We start from the raw sequence: 18,230 nt of genomic DNA on the forward strand, positions 1-18,230 counted from the left end.
GGGTTTTAAAAATTATTTTAAATATTAGATTTGTTACATGTTGTTTCATTATTGTTGTTAGCCGCCCCGAGTCTATGGAGAGGGGCGGCATACAAACAAACAAACAAACAAACAAACAAACAAACTAAATAAATAAATAAATAATGAATGAATGAATGAATGAATAAATAAATAAATAAATAAATAAATAAATAAATAAATAAACAAATAAACAAATAAAGTCAGTACATACATACGTAAATACGTACGTATGTAAGTAAATAATAAATAAATACATTTTTTTAAAATGTCATGCTTCACATTCACTGATTAGATTGGTCAGGCAAGTTATTATATTTCATCACATGACATTTTATTGTGTCACTTTCTGACAGCATTCTAAAAGCTACCCCACAGTTTTGTTATGGCTTGCATTGCCTTCTTCCCAGACCCAGTAGAAAAGCATGCCAGTGCAATTTTCCTCTTCGTTTCTAGGCCTTATTATGCTTCATTAATGAGACCAGAGAGAAGGACTATTCTTATCTTTTCATGCAGGATAAACTTAGGAAAACAATTGGTGGATTCTCCGGCCAGTGTGGAAAATATCCAGGAAGCATTTTCAATGTGGAATGGGAAGGGGGCTGGGATAAATGGCTCTCTATCACAGTGTTTCCCAACCTTGGCAACTTGAAGATATTTGGACTTCAACTCCCAGAATTCCCCAGTCAGCAATGGCTGGGGAATTCTGGGAGTTGAAGTCCAGATATCTTCAAGTTGCCAAGGTTGGGAAATACTGCTTTATCAAATGGGGCTCTAAGTAGTCCTTTTCCTTCTCTCTTATATTTTTATACCTTGATAGATCTATTTTTGTGCCCATGTTTTTCTTACAATATTTCCATCATGTTTAACTGATTAATTTGATGTATGTGAATGCCATAAAAATATCAGCAACTATAGCAAATCCCCCAAAATGCATCATGCCAGGTCAATATTATTCATTAATCATAGGTTTGTGTTTCTTTTTTACTTTCTTACATTTATAGAATCATTTTGTTTCTAAAAGCATTAACTGAAATGTTTTTAAAGGAAGCCCATCACCATTACATTCAAATTATTAAGACAATCATCATTCAAGTTAGTATGAAACTGAATTTTGATATGGTTCTGTAGAATAGAAGGGAGGGGTTGATAATGATGGGAACCAATGTTTTCTTAAAAGTGTTATAAAAATGAAGCCAAAGATGGAGAGAGTGCAAAATTGCTGCCATTCAACCTGTAATATAATCAGCCCTGTTTAATAAATATTGTTGTTCGAAGCAAGATGAAATAAATCTTTTGTGTTCTGAAATGCTGCACAGAGCAATATTTTGATTATGTTTCATACTGAATCACACATTGCCAGGAAATGCCTCTAATTCTGCATGTCAACGCAGCTGGTTTTCCACCCACATTCCATTACTTTTGCTGCATAATGTCATTTCTGTGGCTTTGTATAAAATAATAACTGTGATCAGATAGCAATAGAAAATATTGCTTTTCCCCTCCCCATTACTTCTAATTATATGTTGAGCTTTGCATGATAGTGATATTTGAAAAAAGACATAGTTCAATACTTTTTATGTAGGGGAAAATTATGTTAAACCAAATGTTCTCTTTTATGGATATATGCAGGAGTGGATTCCACTTATGGCCACCGCCGGTGCACTTCCCGTAAAGCTCTGCAACTCCGGTGCATGCCCGCGCATGTCCGAGCAATACTTTGCTTCTGCACATGTGCTGGAAGCAAAATTTCATGAGGGGACACATGCATGAGCAATATTTTGGCAATTTTTTTGCTTCCATGCATGCACAGACGCAAACAATCGCTGAAATCTCATGCATGGGTGAACCGCTCCGAGTTCTTGGAGAGAGGGCATATAAATCTAATTAATAATATTGTTATTGTTATTGTTGTTGTTGTTGTTGTTGTCATTGTCGTTATCGTTATCGTTATCGTTATCGTTATCATTATCGGTATCGGTATCGGTATCGGTATCGGTATCGGTATCGGTATCGTTATCAGTATCATTATCGTTATCGTTATCGTTATCATTATCATTATCGTTATGTCAGTACAACACAGCAAAAGAGACCACTATGCTGGATTTCATATTTCATCACCAGTCGGGCGCTTCCCAAGCACTGCATGATGTAGCGGCAAATTATGTTTGCCGATCCCAGTAAAGCAGCCTTTTGCAATTGACAGATGGAGATTTTGCCAATTCCAATGGTTATTGGAATTGACAAAATCTCCATCTGTCAAAAAAACAATTGTTATTGTTATTGTTATTGTTATTGTTATTGTTGTTGTTGTTGTTGTGGTTGTGGTTGTGGTTGTGGTTGTGGTTGTGGTCGTTGTCGTTGTCGTTGTCGTTGTCGTTATTATTATTATTATTATTATTATTATTATTATTATTATTATTATTATTATTTCCTTGCAGGATTTTGCTTCCTTTGCATGCACAGAAGCAATATCTCACTCAGGCACCAGGGACATGGAACTGTGCGCAACTCCATTTTCCCTACCAGAGCTAGAGCATGTCCCATACCAGTAGGAACCCAATAGTGCATAGCTAATATTCACTTATCTACCTAAGTCTTTTTCAAACCAAAGGAAATGAGCATTTTCAAACTACATTGCTCTCATTTATCTCTTTAATATTATAAAATGCTGAGAAAACATAAATGTTTTGTCTCCTGCAGCCAATTCCACTCTTTAGCTATATTATTATAACCACATTATTAGATTGTCGACATAATTCAGATGTCTTATATAAAAATGAGCTGTTTTCACTGGCTCCAGATTTCTCTACATGTATCTGTGTAGCAGCTTTATGCTTAGTGAATCTTTTAAGAAATATATTTGTATGGGATGCATTTACAATATTGTACTTACTCTTACAATTCATTCCTTGGTTTTCTCAGTTAGATCTAATCTCCCTTATGCTACTTGGAGGACCCTAAACAGTCTGAGGGTTGGAGTGCCTAAGTGTAAAACCAAAATGCTCAAAATGGAGACTGTAAATGGATAACAACATACTGAATGAATGTGGAGCAACACAGAGCCCAGCCCATCTGCTGGTATGTTAGTTACTATCAGAAACATGTACCTTCTGACTAGTGAGGGGCGAACCGAACCTGCACAATTCAGGTCTGTACCGAATTTTGTGGTGTTCAGTATGCCAAACACGAACGTGAAATTTTTTGAAACTTCGGGCAAAGTTCGGGGTCACATTTGGCATTCGGAGCTTTGACGTCACCGGCAGGTTGCTAAGGACGCCAAGGTGATCACTTCCTGGATTCCATGGAATCCAGGAAGTGATCACCTTGGTATCCTTAGCAACCTGCCGGTGACGTCAAGGCTCTGCCCCCAGAATCTCTTCATGGGAGGGATTCCCCAGCTTCTTCAAAGGGAGGTCTTCATGTAAAAATAAAAATTGTTATTTTTACGTGAAATGACATCGCAGCGGCGCTGCAAGCAAAGGGCGGTCCTTTCATGTAAAAAGGGATTCTGACATAGAAGTTTCACAAAGTGCATTGACTACAAAATATCAGATTATCAGTGGTACAATTGCTCGGTAAGAAAACTCATAAAATGATGATTTTTAGTTGATATGAATCAGTTCTCCATTATGAGTTCTACCAAATGCAATTTAACTGCAGCTGACTAAATGTCCAGGGTTCACTCAATGCTGACTCTAATGTAGGGATAAGATTGCAAAATTCCACAAAAATTTGATTTCCACTTGGCAATCTCTTCAAAACTAAAATGTTTCTATTATTTGAGAGATAGTTGAAAGCAATTGAAAAATTGGCTTGTTTCTGGGCATAGGCCTTTTTACTAGATGAACTGTCTGTTGGTTTGAATGAACACTTTCCTTTCACACACACACAAACACACATAGGCCCATTTAATAGATTTTCTAATTTATCGGATTTATTTATTTATTTATTCATTCATTCATTCATTCATTCATTCATTCATTTATTCATTTATTTATTAGATTTGTATGCCGCCCCTCTCCGCAGACTCGGTTTGCAGATCCCACTAGATTAATCAACTTTTAATTCTTTTATTAGTAGTTAGTAAAATAAAAATATGGTTAAAGCAAGCTCATCTACAGAGTACAAGCATGGCAGCTCCCTATAAAATATTCCAGAGTGGTAGGGTAAAGTAGTAAGGAAAATAAATATATCTTAGAAGATATTCCATATTGTTACCAAGAAAACTGCATGGATATGCCCAGTGAAGGGCTACCAAATTTTTTACTACTAGACTGTGGGCATGGCTTATGCATTTTCTTTCAACATCTTTCTGTGCAAATTGGGTGCTCTGGGGTGGAGCTCCATTTTTGCTGTGTTCCTCCCATCCGGGCAGTAGCCCATCCCTGGATATGCCCATGAAGCCATCTGAAGTTAAGCTTAATTCTTATCTTTTACCTTTGCTGAAATCTGCAGAGTAGCACTCAGAATGACAATCTGCCTACCTCTATTTCACTATGCTCCCTAATTTGATTTTTCCAGATTTTTTTCTTCAGAAGTGGGGGGAAAATATGGGGCAAAGATGGCATGTAGCCCAAGTAAACCTGTGATCTGCATTTCCAGCAATGCTTCGGACCTCACATAGTTTACAATAAGTATCTTAGAAAATAAAGTGGTAAATTTCTCCAGCCAAGTGCTCCCCCTCCTCCTACTCTCTGGCATATGGTGATTTGTGATTGGCCACAGCCACCATTGGAACCACATTACAAGAGTATCCATCATCTGCTTTCAACTTCCAAATGGGCCAATTGTAAAGTATCTGATCTTATTTCTCTTTGTGGAACTCACATCATAAAAACCCAAGGTTGTTCCCACATATCATTTCAACTTGTCTCCAGCAGCTCAAATAATATAAATGGTTCTTTCCTTTTTGTACCATAACAAACGTCTCTGGTAGGTACTGGTCCCAAATCATGCCGCATGGATTCAATGGGGATTTGTATATGATTCCCCCTAGTCCTAGTGGAATATCATACACCTTCTTTTAGCTCTTGCCTCAAGTATATTTTTAAAGCTTTAATGGAAAGCTATTCTGGCAGGGCTTTTTTTTTCTCAAGAAAAAATAGTTAGTATTCCTCTGAAGCTTCTTTCCAATCAGAGGAACACAAATATTACACACCTGAACTCACAGGAAACAGCAGCTGCTTTTTTAAGGTGACTTTGATAGGAATCAACATGCATCAAGGGAAAAATATTTCTAAGATTCAAAGCCTAAACTATTAATTTACATAATTGTGTGTGCACACTGCAGATCAAGCATCCCCCTCCCCCTGAAAAATGTCAAACAACATTAGACAGTTAACTTTATTAAAAGTTATCAAGTGTGGCTTTTCTCTGTCGCCTGAGGGGATAGGATGGGGGTAGGGAAGTGCCTGAATACAAGAAGTGGGGGGGGGGGGGTTAAGCGGACATTTTAGAATTAAACCCTCAGGCTAGTTTCCAGTGATGCTATTGTTTTAGTAGCTTAGCTAGTTCTTCTGATTCCTGATGAAACCATTGTGTTTTTGAAAAAAAAGGTCCTTGAGCAATACAGAGATAGTGTCAAAGGCTGAAAAATGAAAAAAAAAACCATTAGCAGAGTGGTCTCTATTAGCACCAAGTCACTGCTGGAATGCAACCCAAAATATTCTGCTGATGTTCCCCATAGTGATAACAAGAGCTAAAAAGTAACTGCAGAGAAACAGTTAAGATTATTCTAAAAAAAAAAAACCCATGTAAAGCTAAAAAGTCAAAATGAAAAGTAAAACTAAACCTCTACCATCAAGCATGCTTTCTTAAAGAATACATCACATTTTGCCACTTATAGATTAACAGAATAACTAAATTGGAAGCAGGGGTGAGCCTTGAAATGGCCCTGGGTTGGGCCTAGAGGCAAAAAGGAGCTGTGACGTTCCTTCAATACACCAGGGTAATCCAACAAAAAAAACATATAGCCCCTCCCTGGTACAAAGCTGAAGGGATCAGATCTGGTGGCCTAGAGGTTAATTCTCTGCCTTACAAGGCAGAAGCTGCCGGATCAAATCGGCCAGAACAAGGCCGAAATAGCGCTATCCTAGTCTCTCCTAATTTTAAAAATTCAATAAAAACATGTGAGTTATATATATATATTAAAGATAAAATCCAACTCGAAAACCAAGGAATCTATGAAATCCCTTGCAAAACATGTGCAGCCACATACATTGGACAAACTAATCGAAGAGTAAACGCACGCATTGCAGAACATAAGAATGCAGTCAAAAAAGAAGAAAAAACTTCCTCCCTTGTCCAGCACATTAAAAAAACAGGGCACGAAATTGACTTTGAAAAAACTAAATTACTTTCCAAAACAGAAAATGTATACAGAAGAATAATTATGGAAGCCATCGAGATAGAAAAGCACCCCCTCAGCATGAACAAACGAGATGACACGTCCCGCCTACCAGAGATTTGGAAACCAGCCTTAAAAAAACATATCATAATGATCACCATGTCAATCCTTCAACTAAATGTGATTCCACCAACCAATCAAATCATTAAAACATAGTCACCCAATCTATTTACTACATTCAAACCAAATCTCCACCCCCAACACTATATATAAGGAACAAATGGCAGTTGCAAACATTCTATATTTATAGCAGCATGAAGCTTATAACTTCAGCCTGATGATGGTGAATGTGATTTCACTGAAACGTCGCATAGACACTCAAAATATTACACGGGGCAAAACCCGAACTCAGAACAATCTACACACACACACATATATATATATATATATATATATATATATATATATATATATGTGTGTGTGTGTGTGTGTGTGTGTGTGTGTGTGTGTGTGTGTGTGTGTGTGTGTGTGCATGGAAGGGGTGTCAGTGTCACCCTCTCTTCCACCCGGATCCTGAAAGCCACACTTCCCCATCCCCTTCCGCCCCGAGTTTTCGGAGAGGGGCGGCATACAAATCCAAATAATAAATAAATAAATAAATCTGCCTGCCCACTGCCACATGCTCCATTGCGCATATGTGTGCCTGCCTAACGTGCGTGCAAAAAGCCCCGTCCGGGTGTGCAAAAAGGAAGAAACCTCTTTTATATAGCTCTTAAAGTTCCCTGCCACAGCAGCTAAGATAAGGCTTTGAAATTAAACAACCCTTCCCCCCTATGTCTACCCCCTCTCAGGTCTCAACCCCTGAATCTATGCATTCTTCCCACAGTGGGGCAAATGGGAGGCTGCCATTTACACAGTCCTTGCAGTGCCAGAGAGATGCTTTGAGGTTGGGGCATCAGCAAATTGATACTTTTGCAGAGCCTTGGTGTCTCCCTTCTCCTCATCCCTTTTGCCTCTTCTTTCTGCCTTTTTGCCCAAGAGCTGCCCGAGAACTGCTGGGAGCCTTACCCTTGCAACTTCCCTCTGTTGCGGTGGTTTTGCTTAACACAGAATGTTCTTAGTGCAAGCTACCCCTAAAAGAAAAAGAACAAGCAGGGATAGGAAGGCGGGGTGGGTTGTGCACCCTGTGGAGTGGCACTGCCAGTCAGATCTGATAAAGAGAAGAGGGATCAGGTGTGGAATTGCTGCTAGGAAAAGTTCTGGCTTGCCCAGTGTACAAATGCAGCCTCCCTGAGTGACTACTGCCTTGGAGCAACTCTTCAAAAACTGCACACCAGTGCAAGAGCTTAATTGCCTCACACTCACAGGTTTTTCTTTACTTTGTAAGGGCCAGAAGTTGCTCCGAGGTGCCAATCCCCCAAGGAGGCGGGCAGAGACACTGCCCAATTTCTCCCTCCCAAAGCAACCTCGGAAGTTGAATAATTTGATTCCTTTGGGGAACTGTATGGCTTTTCAACAGCCTAAATCCTCAGATGATCTATTTTTGGCAGTTTTTACCCTCTCCCCCACCCCTTACTCCATCAGAGTTTCAATTTTTTTCACCCCCGTTGAAAATGAGGGTCATGTGACTGATTATGCGTAATTGATGTCAAGTTGGCAATGCCCGCTCAGTCACATAACCATCAAACCACTCCTACTCAATCACATGCCCAGCAAGCCACACCCACAAAATAAGCCATGTCCATAGTGTGGCAGTAAAAAAAATTGCTGCCCTTCATTGGTCGGAAGGAACCTTGGAGGTCTTCTTTTCCAACCCCTGTTTAGGCAGGAAACCTGGAGGCCGGTGTGGGTGCATGCATGGGCAGCGGCAGGTACGTGTACCTCCACATGCAAATTTGCTTCCGCACAGGCATGGAAGCAAAGAAATCATCAAAAATTGCCAAAATCTCATGTGAGGACATTTGCACATGTGAGATTTCAGCAGTTTTTGCTGATTTCTTCACTTCTGCACATGTGCAGAAGCAAATTCTTGCATGGCGGTGCGCAGGGCCATGTGGGGGCACAGCATTTTTTGCAGGTGGGTGCAGCATTTTTTGCCTGTGCTACTTATCTGTGAAGTGAAAACATTGTTTGAAATAAAAAAGAAATACTCACAAAATATGCTTATTGAATAAATAAATATTTATACTGCATAATTTATCAGTCATGTTTTAAAGGCAAAGTGGAAATACTATGTGACTGCTCACTGGAGTAATTTTGAAATGATGTCCTACATGGTACGTTCCAAAAGTAATGCAATTATTATTTTTTAAGTAATTTATTGAACAGATTTTCACAAATACTTAAAATTCTTCAAAGTACCATCCTTGGGCCTCTATACATTTTTTCCAGAGACTCTGCCATGACCGGTATGCACCCTAAAAAGCATCTTCAGGGACCTCTCGCAAAGTCTTCGTCACAGCTGATTGGATCTCTTCTATGGACGAAAAACAGGTTCCTTTCAGGGCTGGGAACAAAAAGAAGTCTGCTGGGGCGACATCGGGATTATAGCGGGGGTGGAGCAGCATTTGCATTTGGTGTTTAGCCAGGACTCAAAGAATCATAGTGCATTGTGGCAAGGTGCGTTTTTCATCCATAAAAGAGATCCAATCAGCTGTGATGAAGACCTTCCGAGAGGTCCACGAAGATGCCTGCCAGGGCATACTGGTCATGGCAGAGTTGCTGGAAAAAATGTGTAGCGGCCCAAGGACAGTACTTTGAAGAATTTAAAGTGTTTGTGCAAATCTGTTCAATAAATTACCTTTTTAAAAAATTGCATTACTTTTGGAACGCACCCTGTAAGTTTCAACTCTCAGCTCTTGCTACCAGTGGTTTGAGAAATTCTGAACGGTATTATTTTATGCAGGTACAAAAAATGGGATTACTCCAATATGGGGCTGAATTAAAATGGGTGCAACCAATAATGCCCCCTTTATGGTTTGCAAACAGGGATGAGAACAACTTCTAAGATAAATAACTCTACCTATTTATTTTATTTGATATGTAAACTTAATCCATCTTCAAAGATAAAAGTGATTATCAAATGCTAATAATGTGAAGGGCAAGCAATAGAAAAGTCTGGGCCAACAACAAAGGAAGAAGGGAAGGAGGGAAGAAAAGAAGGAAGATTATACCAAAGGGTATGCCTAGAATTCTGAATATGCTCATTGTATGTTAATATGGTTTGTTATTTTTCTAATAATGTATTACATTCACAGACCAGGTTTAAATAAAAGTAGAATATATCCCATCTGTAGTCATTGACATCCATTCTCACATTACAATACTAAGGGTACATCTTGCCTAAGATATATATAGTATTTTTAAAAAGAAAGAGTCGATGTGTGAAGCTACTCCTGGGATTGTACTAAGTAATTATGAGAATCAAACAAAATCTGCTGCAATTACAGGTAAAGATAAAAACTACAGTCTTCTCGAATTTACCTGATTCAAACTCAAACTAAATCTGGAAATGTGCTGTATATTCATATGCTTGCATTCTGAGCTTTGATTTAAAAGTAATAAAATGTGTAAAAATTCTATCTAGAAACAATTGAGTTTAAATGAAAATCTAAAAGAAAACAATTTAATTAGTCTATAACAGAATTATAAAATATGGCAATTTATTTTACTTGCTCTTCATATTAAGGAGAACATGTTCCTCAAACATATATTTTAATTAAGCATGTAACAAAACTTATAACCATGCATATTTTATAATACAATAAATATGCAGTTGCTAAGACCTGCTACAAATAAAAACACAGACTCATTTATACCGCCAGGCATGGGGGAGTTGAGATAGCTCTTCCCCCTAGGCCATTACAAGTTATGCATGGTATGTTTGTGTGTATGTTTGGTTTTATAATAGGGGATTTTAGTTGTTTTTTATTTTTGGATTGTACATGTTGTGTTTATTATTGTTGTTAGCTGCCCCAAGTCTGCGGAGAGGGGCGGCATACAAATCCAATAAATTATTATTATTATTATTATTATTATTATTATTATTATTATTATTATTATCTCAAATAAAAAGACATTGGGGAACGACTGCTGAAAAAATATTAATAGAAGTAGAACAAAATAACATTTTTCTGAGTTTCATTGTGTGTATGATCAATAATCCCTGCAATTTCAGATTTAATTCATATTTTATGTAAGTGTACAAAAGATCTTGAAAATTAAAGTAACTCATATGGATTCTATTATCAAGGTACACAATTAAACCAAATGAATCACAATGTAATAGTGACAGGGATACCAACATAAATCATTCAGATCCAAGATTACTCTTGGAATTAATATTGCTGTGAGCCATCCCAAGTCTGCAGAGAGGGGTGGCATACAAATTAAATGAATGAATGAATGAATGAATGAATAAATAAATAAATAAATAAAATAATGCTGAAACTAACAAGCAAGATCTCAGGACCTCCAATTTATCCATATTCTAATAACTATCCAATAATCAATCACTCAATCAATCACTCAATTAATCAATCTTCCTGTCTCTTTGTTGCAAACAGAAACTCTAGGTATGAAATGGATTAAAACACAATGAAATAATGCAACCATGATATAAAGTATATATAATGGCAGCCAAGAAAATGGCACCATAACAACCCTCTTAGTGGCTCTCTTCATCTCTTGACTCAGCAGGCTGGGAAAGAGACACATTTTTAAGTCTTTCCAAACTGCAAGGAGAGTTGGAATCAGCCAAATGTCAGGTGATCTGCAATAGAAAAACTTTTTTTCCTGGGTGCCAATAAATGACATTCTCAATCACCTGGGACTACATTTGGAACTAGCAGGCATCTTGAAACAATCAGAGAAGTAGGCTCCCACAAATAACCTAGCCCTGTGATATGGGAAGCTTTAGTTTGCACATCCGAAGTGCAACATGGGCATATCATGGGGCACCTACAACTACCTACAACTTTGAATTCTGGACCATCTAAAACTTCCAGATCTTCTTCAAGGGCAGCCCCATTCAGATTATGCTGCAGTAATTCATTCAAGATAAGATAAAGGCACAAATAACTCTAGGCAGTGTGCCCAATTCCATTATCTGAATTCGCACAAAAGTCCTGTTCCTTGAAGAGAAGTCAAAACTACCAGAATTTCAGAGGGATCCAGTAATTTCTCAAATGAAAGCTAAAGAAAGACTAAATTTTGAAATTCCCAAGAAATTGAAAGCAGTGGTCTCCCCGCTACCGAATTTGCTGAATGGAGCCAATGAACACGGGCTCCATCTGATCATGTGGAAGGTCATGAGCCTCGCAGCAGATTGCACAGGCTCAGTTAGTGAAGTGGGTGGGAGGCTTTGGCTATGAAAGGCCGTCCTGTCGGTGCTCTGGCCACTTTTCAAATCATCGCAGGAGATACCCGCCCACCCTTTTTTTTGGTGTATCAAGGTTGCCTTTATGGGGGGGGGGGGGGCGGGTAGGATTTTTTTTGTGGCATGTGCACTTTTGATGGCAGTCATTTTTTCGCCTACTCCACACCGATAGGGAGTGGACAGGTATGGGGTGTTTTAGTTGACAATTCGCCTTCAATTCTTAATAAATTAAACCCCTCTGGTCACTAGGGGGCAGGTCGGAGGTGGAAAGAGGTGTTAGCAGCAGCTGCATGTTCTAGTTTGGGGCACCTTTTGGAAGGTGATTGGCTGCCCCTCAACAGAAGCTCCGGGCATGTTGGGCCTGAGATATGGAGAGGGGTTGCCATTGGGGCTCACCTAAGTCAGGACCTCTGAATGGGGAACTGGGGTGAGACTTCCCACATGCCAAATTATGTGGTGGAGAGAAGGGGAAAAGTCAAGGGGAACTTTTATGGGAGCTTCTCCCATAATTGTTAGAAAGGTTTCGACAGGGATTCCACCCCCTTGTGTGTTTTTTTACCTCTGCAGGTCTTTTAAGAATTGGATTATACATAACAATAAAGTGACCTATTTTAAAATCCAGTCTTGTGTCCATGTGTTATTCGGCTTCCAAGGCAATAACTGAAGGTAGAATTTAAACAGTTAAATTCATCTATAGGTATCTGTAAATTATAACATGAAAGTTGGTACATTGCTAAAGAAATGTATTTGTACTTTAATGGAATGTATATATATTCTCAAAATATAAATCAGATTTGGCAGTAATCCTAAATCTATTATTTTAGCTCAAATGCTCAAATAATTTCTAAACCATCTGCCTAGATATTCCCCTCCTGCAGAAGAACAGATAAATTCAGTTTTACTAATGAGAAAGATTCTTGAAAACTATTCTGCCGAGATAAGATTTAAAATTTACAATTCTAAACTTTTCATTCTTATACTTGTCTACATTGTTAGAGAATTCTAGTAGCATCAGATTCCAAATTCTGGAAAATAGAATTTAAATTCAAGATTTGTATTACAAATTTCTTCTGTCTTTATAAAAGGTAAATATCAATATATTTTGTTAGCCCTCTTCATAAAATTCCACTAATATTTTCAAAACTTCTAATTATATTTGCAAAGCATATTTCACCAGGGGAAAGCACTCGATAATAATTTGTAATCCAGGTGTTGAATAAATCAAATCAATCCATAATCTAAACATCTGAGGAAACTCAAGATACCAATGGAAAAGAATATTCGTAACTCAAGGTAGAACTGTGGCTACTTGCTGCTTTCTGAGCTTGGTTGCTTTCAGTTACTGATGATGTTGCCTAGTTGGTCTAGGAAGTTAGCACTTGTCTCCTCCTAGAGGAATAAAATATTTTAGGTCATATTAAAAAGACAGAATATCATACAGAATATCCCTGGTTGAGTAATGGAGAAATATGCTTTTAAGCAAGGAAAAAGACTCACTGTTAACAGCCGCCACCTTTGTCAAAGTGCCATCAAGGAATGGACCAGTTCACTCATCCCCCCCACCAGTGAAGGACTGCCATCTTTGGCGTTACCGCTGCGCTCTTCGAGGCCATCGCAGGTGTGCATGCATCCAGTGGTCACATATGCGCCCACTGGCATAAGATTTTGCTTCTGTGCATGCGCAGCAAGTGACATCTCATGTGAAGACACTCACACAAGTGAGATTTTTGCTGATATTTTTGCTTCCGTGCATGCGCAGAAGCAAAAAAAATGGTGAAAATCACCGAAATCTATAAGGAGCCTTGAAGTTCATTGAGTAGCTGTGTCAGGCATGTCAAAATATGTCTAATACTACCTCAGTTAAAGATAGAAAAAAATGGGAAGGCGAATAATAGTACAATGATAAAATTAAAAACAGAACCTCCATAACTAAATTATTGATTAACATCTCAGGAAGTTCCCACTACTCTTCACAAATTAATGGCTATTTCTAATATCATTACTGTTATATGATAGGGTAAGAAATACAAAAGAAAGCTAATTTAATTAAAAGGAGAAGAACTAGGTGTGTGTGTATGAGGGAGAGAGAGAAAAATATTATGTATTCATACATAATATTTTGATTCAAGATTATTTATACAACATTAAGTGGATATTATTAATACTCTGATGTTGAGATACTTCAAGAGAGAAACTTCAAGAGAAAAGAAAGAAAAAAGGATTATAACTATGTTAACTATGATATGACATATGAATATTAATAAGTATAAGATTGTTTAAATTTTAAACAACACATTAACAACATAACAACAATTAAAAAGAAAATAGTTTAAAAAAACTAGAAAAAAAGCAATTTGGTTTCTAAATTTTAGAATTTTGCAGCATTTTATAAATATTTAGGCACCATTAGAAGCTAATCTAGAAATGTTTATAATTACTGTGTTATCTAATATATTGTATGTGTGGGAACCTTCTTGCTTAAATTTGTTTAAATTTCTGTTGTGGAAATATATTGTTAATTTGGCCATTGTTGTATACAGTATTCTCCAAATTCTCAGTCAGATATTGTTAGAATTGTATTTTTTTCTAAGTAATTGGGCAAAAATTATTCTTGTGCCATGAGCATGTATCTCAGTAAATCATGACATTGAGTTGATGGGTTCTAGGATTATGTTTAGTCAGACAAATTCTTATTTTATTTCCAAACTTTTCTAAGTTGGAGTTTATATATGTGAAATTGTATATTGGTTTTGTATATGAAAAGCATTTCAAACTCTGACTTTGTCCCTTAATGTCCAGCTCTTCTTAAGATCAGATTTTATCTTTCCAAAAATATGTAAATTCATCAGCAATTATATACTTTGTCCTTTACTGCAGTGTTTCCCAACCTTGGCAACTTGAAGATATCTGAACTTCAACTCCCAGAATTCCCCAGCCAGCATTCACTGGCTGGGGAATTCTGGGAGTTGAAGTCCAAATATCTTCAAGTTGCCAAGGTTGGGAAACACTGCTTTACTGAATAATACATGTTATTTCTTTAACCTGTTCATTTAATCTGAGTGGACTATGTCTGCATGTGTAATTACATTTTTCTCACTGAAATTATCTTCAAGATGGAAGGCATTTGAAGGAAAGGCTCTTTGTGAAAATGTTGGCCTTATATTTTCCTATAGAGTTGCATATTTTTATTAAAATGTGGTTAATAATACGTCCTGTTAAAAAAATAACTGAAATCTCTCTCACACACACATCCCCTGACAAGATTTTGCTTCCTGCACATGCGCGGAAGTAAAATCTTGCTTGGACGTGCATGTGTGCATGCCGGGAAGCACATTGGCAAGTAGCAGCCCCTGCCTGAATGATTCCTACAGAAACTTACATTTTCAGACTGAAGCACATAGGCTTCAATCAAGTCCTCCATTCTGGAAGGAAAATACTGACTGCTGATTGGCTAGACTGTCTGGCAGCTCCCTATAAAATGGCTGGCTGTCAGACAGAGCCTTTTTCTGGGTTGTAAATACTGTAGTTGCCAAATAAAGAGCTATTGTTCTGAAGCCACTTCAACAGAAACAATTTCTGAACTTATTTTCAGGACAGTTACAAAGATAGACATTATCATTTCCACTTCCCTCTCAGTCCATTATATATCACAGTTTCATTCTCACACAAAACAAACTTTTTTAATCAATATATCCTGAAATCAGCAGTTCATTTTTATTCATTTTCAGCCAAAAAAAATCTATATAGATTTCCTTCTTTTATAAAAGCAATTGTACTTCCATTTTTAATCAAATAAAAGAACACCTCTGTCTTTTGAATATTGTAAAAAGAATAATAATTTAACTCTGAGTCTCTTTGCATTCAATATCAATTTGCTGACATTTTCTTGCCTTTTTGGTAAAGTTCTCACTGAGTTTGTAATTGGCACAATTTGGAACAAATAATTTATTGTAGGGAATCCATTCATTTTAATAATTGCAATTGAGTCTGACCAAGATAGGTTTAGATTCTTCCACCTTTCAAGAACTTTTGATTATTATTTTTTGACATAATTTAGCATATTTGTTACAATATATTTCTTGATTGTTACAGACCATGATATTTCACTAAATTATCTATAGCCAGTTTCTTCCTGCAAAATATTAATGAGAAATGCTATAAAAAGATTCACAAAACTTTTCTGTAGCCAAGAGCTTACAGAAATTTATACAGACATATAATTAGAAGCTGGAACTAAAAACAAGTCTAACAGGCGAATATAAGCAAACATAACAAAACATTAAGAGGGGGCAAAAGGCTCCATGAGATGAATATTTTTTCCAAAATTATTTCAAAGCTATTTTTCAGCTTCTATGTGATTATTAGATATTTTCAGAATCCATAATTTCAGAACCGAGTGGCGAGAAAGTTGATGAAATATTGATGATTCTTCTCTGAAGCAATATTTCTTGCATTGGTAAATACTTTACTGTGTTGTTCAATTCCTTTAATGAAATCAGAGAAAAACATAATACTGGACTTTTTAGTATCCTATCCCATTACATTACAAAAAAGGGTGTACACTCATATCCTTCATAAATAGGTTTCTTTGAGAAAGAACAAATGCAATCAAAATATACATAGCCATAGCTATTTTGCATTCATCTGCACGAAGTACCAAATGCTTCTGAAAATAATTTCTTTTTCTTTAACCCATGTACACAACATTAAATATGAAAGAGCCAAATTACTTCCGTTACAAGCACAACATAATCAGAGTTATTACAGTTATTATTGGTTACAAATGGACAAGATAAAACAGAGTTCAATGGCCTAGTGCTTATTACCTTCTCCCGCCCAACCTCTCATTTATTCTCAGGATAAAATTAAGAGAAGTTAATTTCATTCCCACTTTGGAAATGGAAACATAGGGGTGATACTGGATGGGCTACAATCATGCAGTTGGGTCAATTTATTTAGTGCTCTCATATCTACAAATGAGCAAGGAAAGATATTTGGAGAAGATAGGAGCTTGCAGCAGTTCAGGCTAGCCGTTGCAGATCTACAATTTACAAAATGTACACTGTTGTGCTGATGTGGTTTCACTATCCACAACATTGTGCCTGCCTGCCTGCCTGCCTGCCTGCCTGCCTGCCTGCCTACCGTCCGTCCGTCCGTCCATCATCTATCTATCTATCTATCTATCTATCTATCTATCTATCTATCTATCTATCTATCTATCTATCTATCTATCCAATTTATAAGCAGCCCCTCTCCTGATGGACTCAGGGCAGTGTACAACAATAAAATGAATACAAAAATTTAAAAAATATCCCAAGTGCATACAGTAAAAACAGATACAAAATTTAAAAGCCAGTATAAAGCAAGCATACAACAATCACTCATTCATCCTACTGGCTGGAGCAGAATGATATTGCTCAAAGGCTCCAGGCCTGCTGCAAAGTGTGTTTTTAAAGCCTTTCAGAAGGATAAGAGGGTGTGGGGGGTGGAATCTCTGGGGGGACTTGGTTCCAGAGGACCAGAGCTGCAACAAAGAAGGCCCTTAACCATGGTCCTGCCAATTGGCATTGTTTGGCCAATGGGACCTGAAGAAGGCCAACTCTGCAATCTAATCAGTTGCTGGGATATATGAAGCAGAAGATGGTCCCATAAATGATCTGGTCTTAAGCCATGTAGGACTTTCTAGGTGATAATCGACACCTTAAATTGCATTTGGAGACCAATCGAAAGCAAGTGCAGCTCACAGAGTGATTAACTCATATGGATGTATCTAGGTACACTGATAATGGCTCGCACAGCTGCATTTTGGACTAATTGGAGTCTCCAAATGTTCTTTAAGGGCAGCCATAAGTAGAACACATTGCAGAACCGATCCATGTGGGGCCTAGGAGTCAATCTCTGTCCCCTGACCAACACCGATTGTGACCAATTGGAGAGGTAGGAAGAGAACCACCATAAAATGATGCCTCCCACTCCCAACCCCTCCAGTCAGTGCAGAAGGATACCATGGTCGATGGTATCAAAAGCTGCTGAAAGGTCAAGAAGCAACAACAGGATAGAGGAAAATCCTCTATCCTGGGCCCACCAGAGATCATCCATCAGTGCGACCAAAGCAGTTTTAGTGCTGTAACCAGGTATGAAACCAGACTGATAAGGGTCTAGATAATTGGCTTCATCCAAGGACCACAGGAATTGGAGCGCCACCACCTTCTCAACAACCTTCCCTAAAAAGGGAAGGTTGGAGGTGGGATGGTAATTGTATTACCATTCTTCAGATCTTATCCTCTGGCTCCCATTGCCAGGGTGCTGTTCCTTAGGCAACTCTACCATTGCTCTAAAAGATGTAGTTGCTTTCTTTACAGCCTTCACTCCATTCTCCACATGGCCGCCACCTTCCATGCCTTTCTCCAATCTCCAGCCTTTCTGACAAGTTTCAAACCAGTTTCCATTGCTGCAGGTCATTTAAACACCAGTCTCAGGTCCGTA

The 18,230-nt window shown here is 37.8% G+C and overlaps 1 long non-coding RNA gene across 1 annotated transcript in view; it reads left to right on the plus strand.

The window, feature by feature from the left end:
• Positions 1 to 3,015: 3,015 nt before the first annotated feature.
• The window catches only part of LOC139165898 (uncharacterized), a 31,134-nt gene continuing 15,919 nt past the window's right edge, over positions 3,016 to 18,230 (plus strand). Inside the window, exon 1 of the long non-coding RNA XR_011558833.1 lies at positions 3,016 to 3,099. This is a non-coding gene — a long non-coding RNA (uncharacterized lncRNA). The remainder of the gene's footprint in view (positions 3,100 to 18,230) is intronic.

This window comes from Erythrolamprus reginae, chromosome 3 (genome assembly GCF_031021105.1).
Source record: "Erythrolamprus reginae isolate rEryReg1 chromosome 3, rEryReg1.hap1, whole genome shotgun sequence".
NCBI lineage: Eukaryota > Metazoa > Chordata > Lepidosauria > Squamata > Dipsadidae > Erythrolamprus > Erythrolamprus reginae.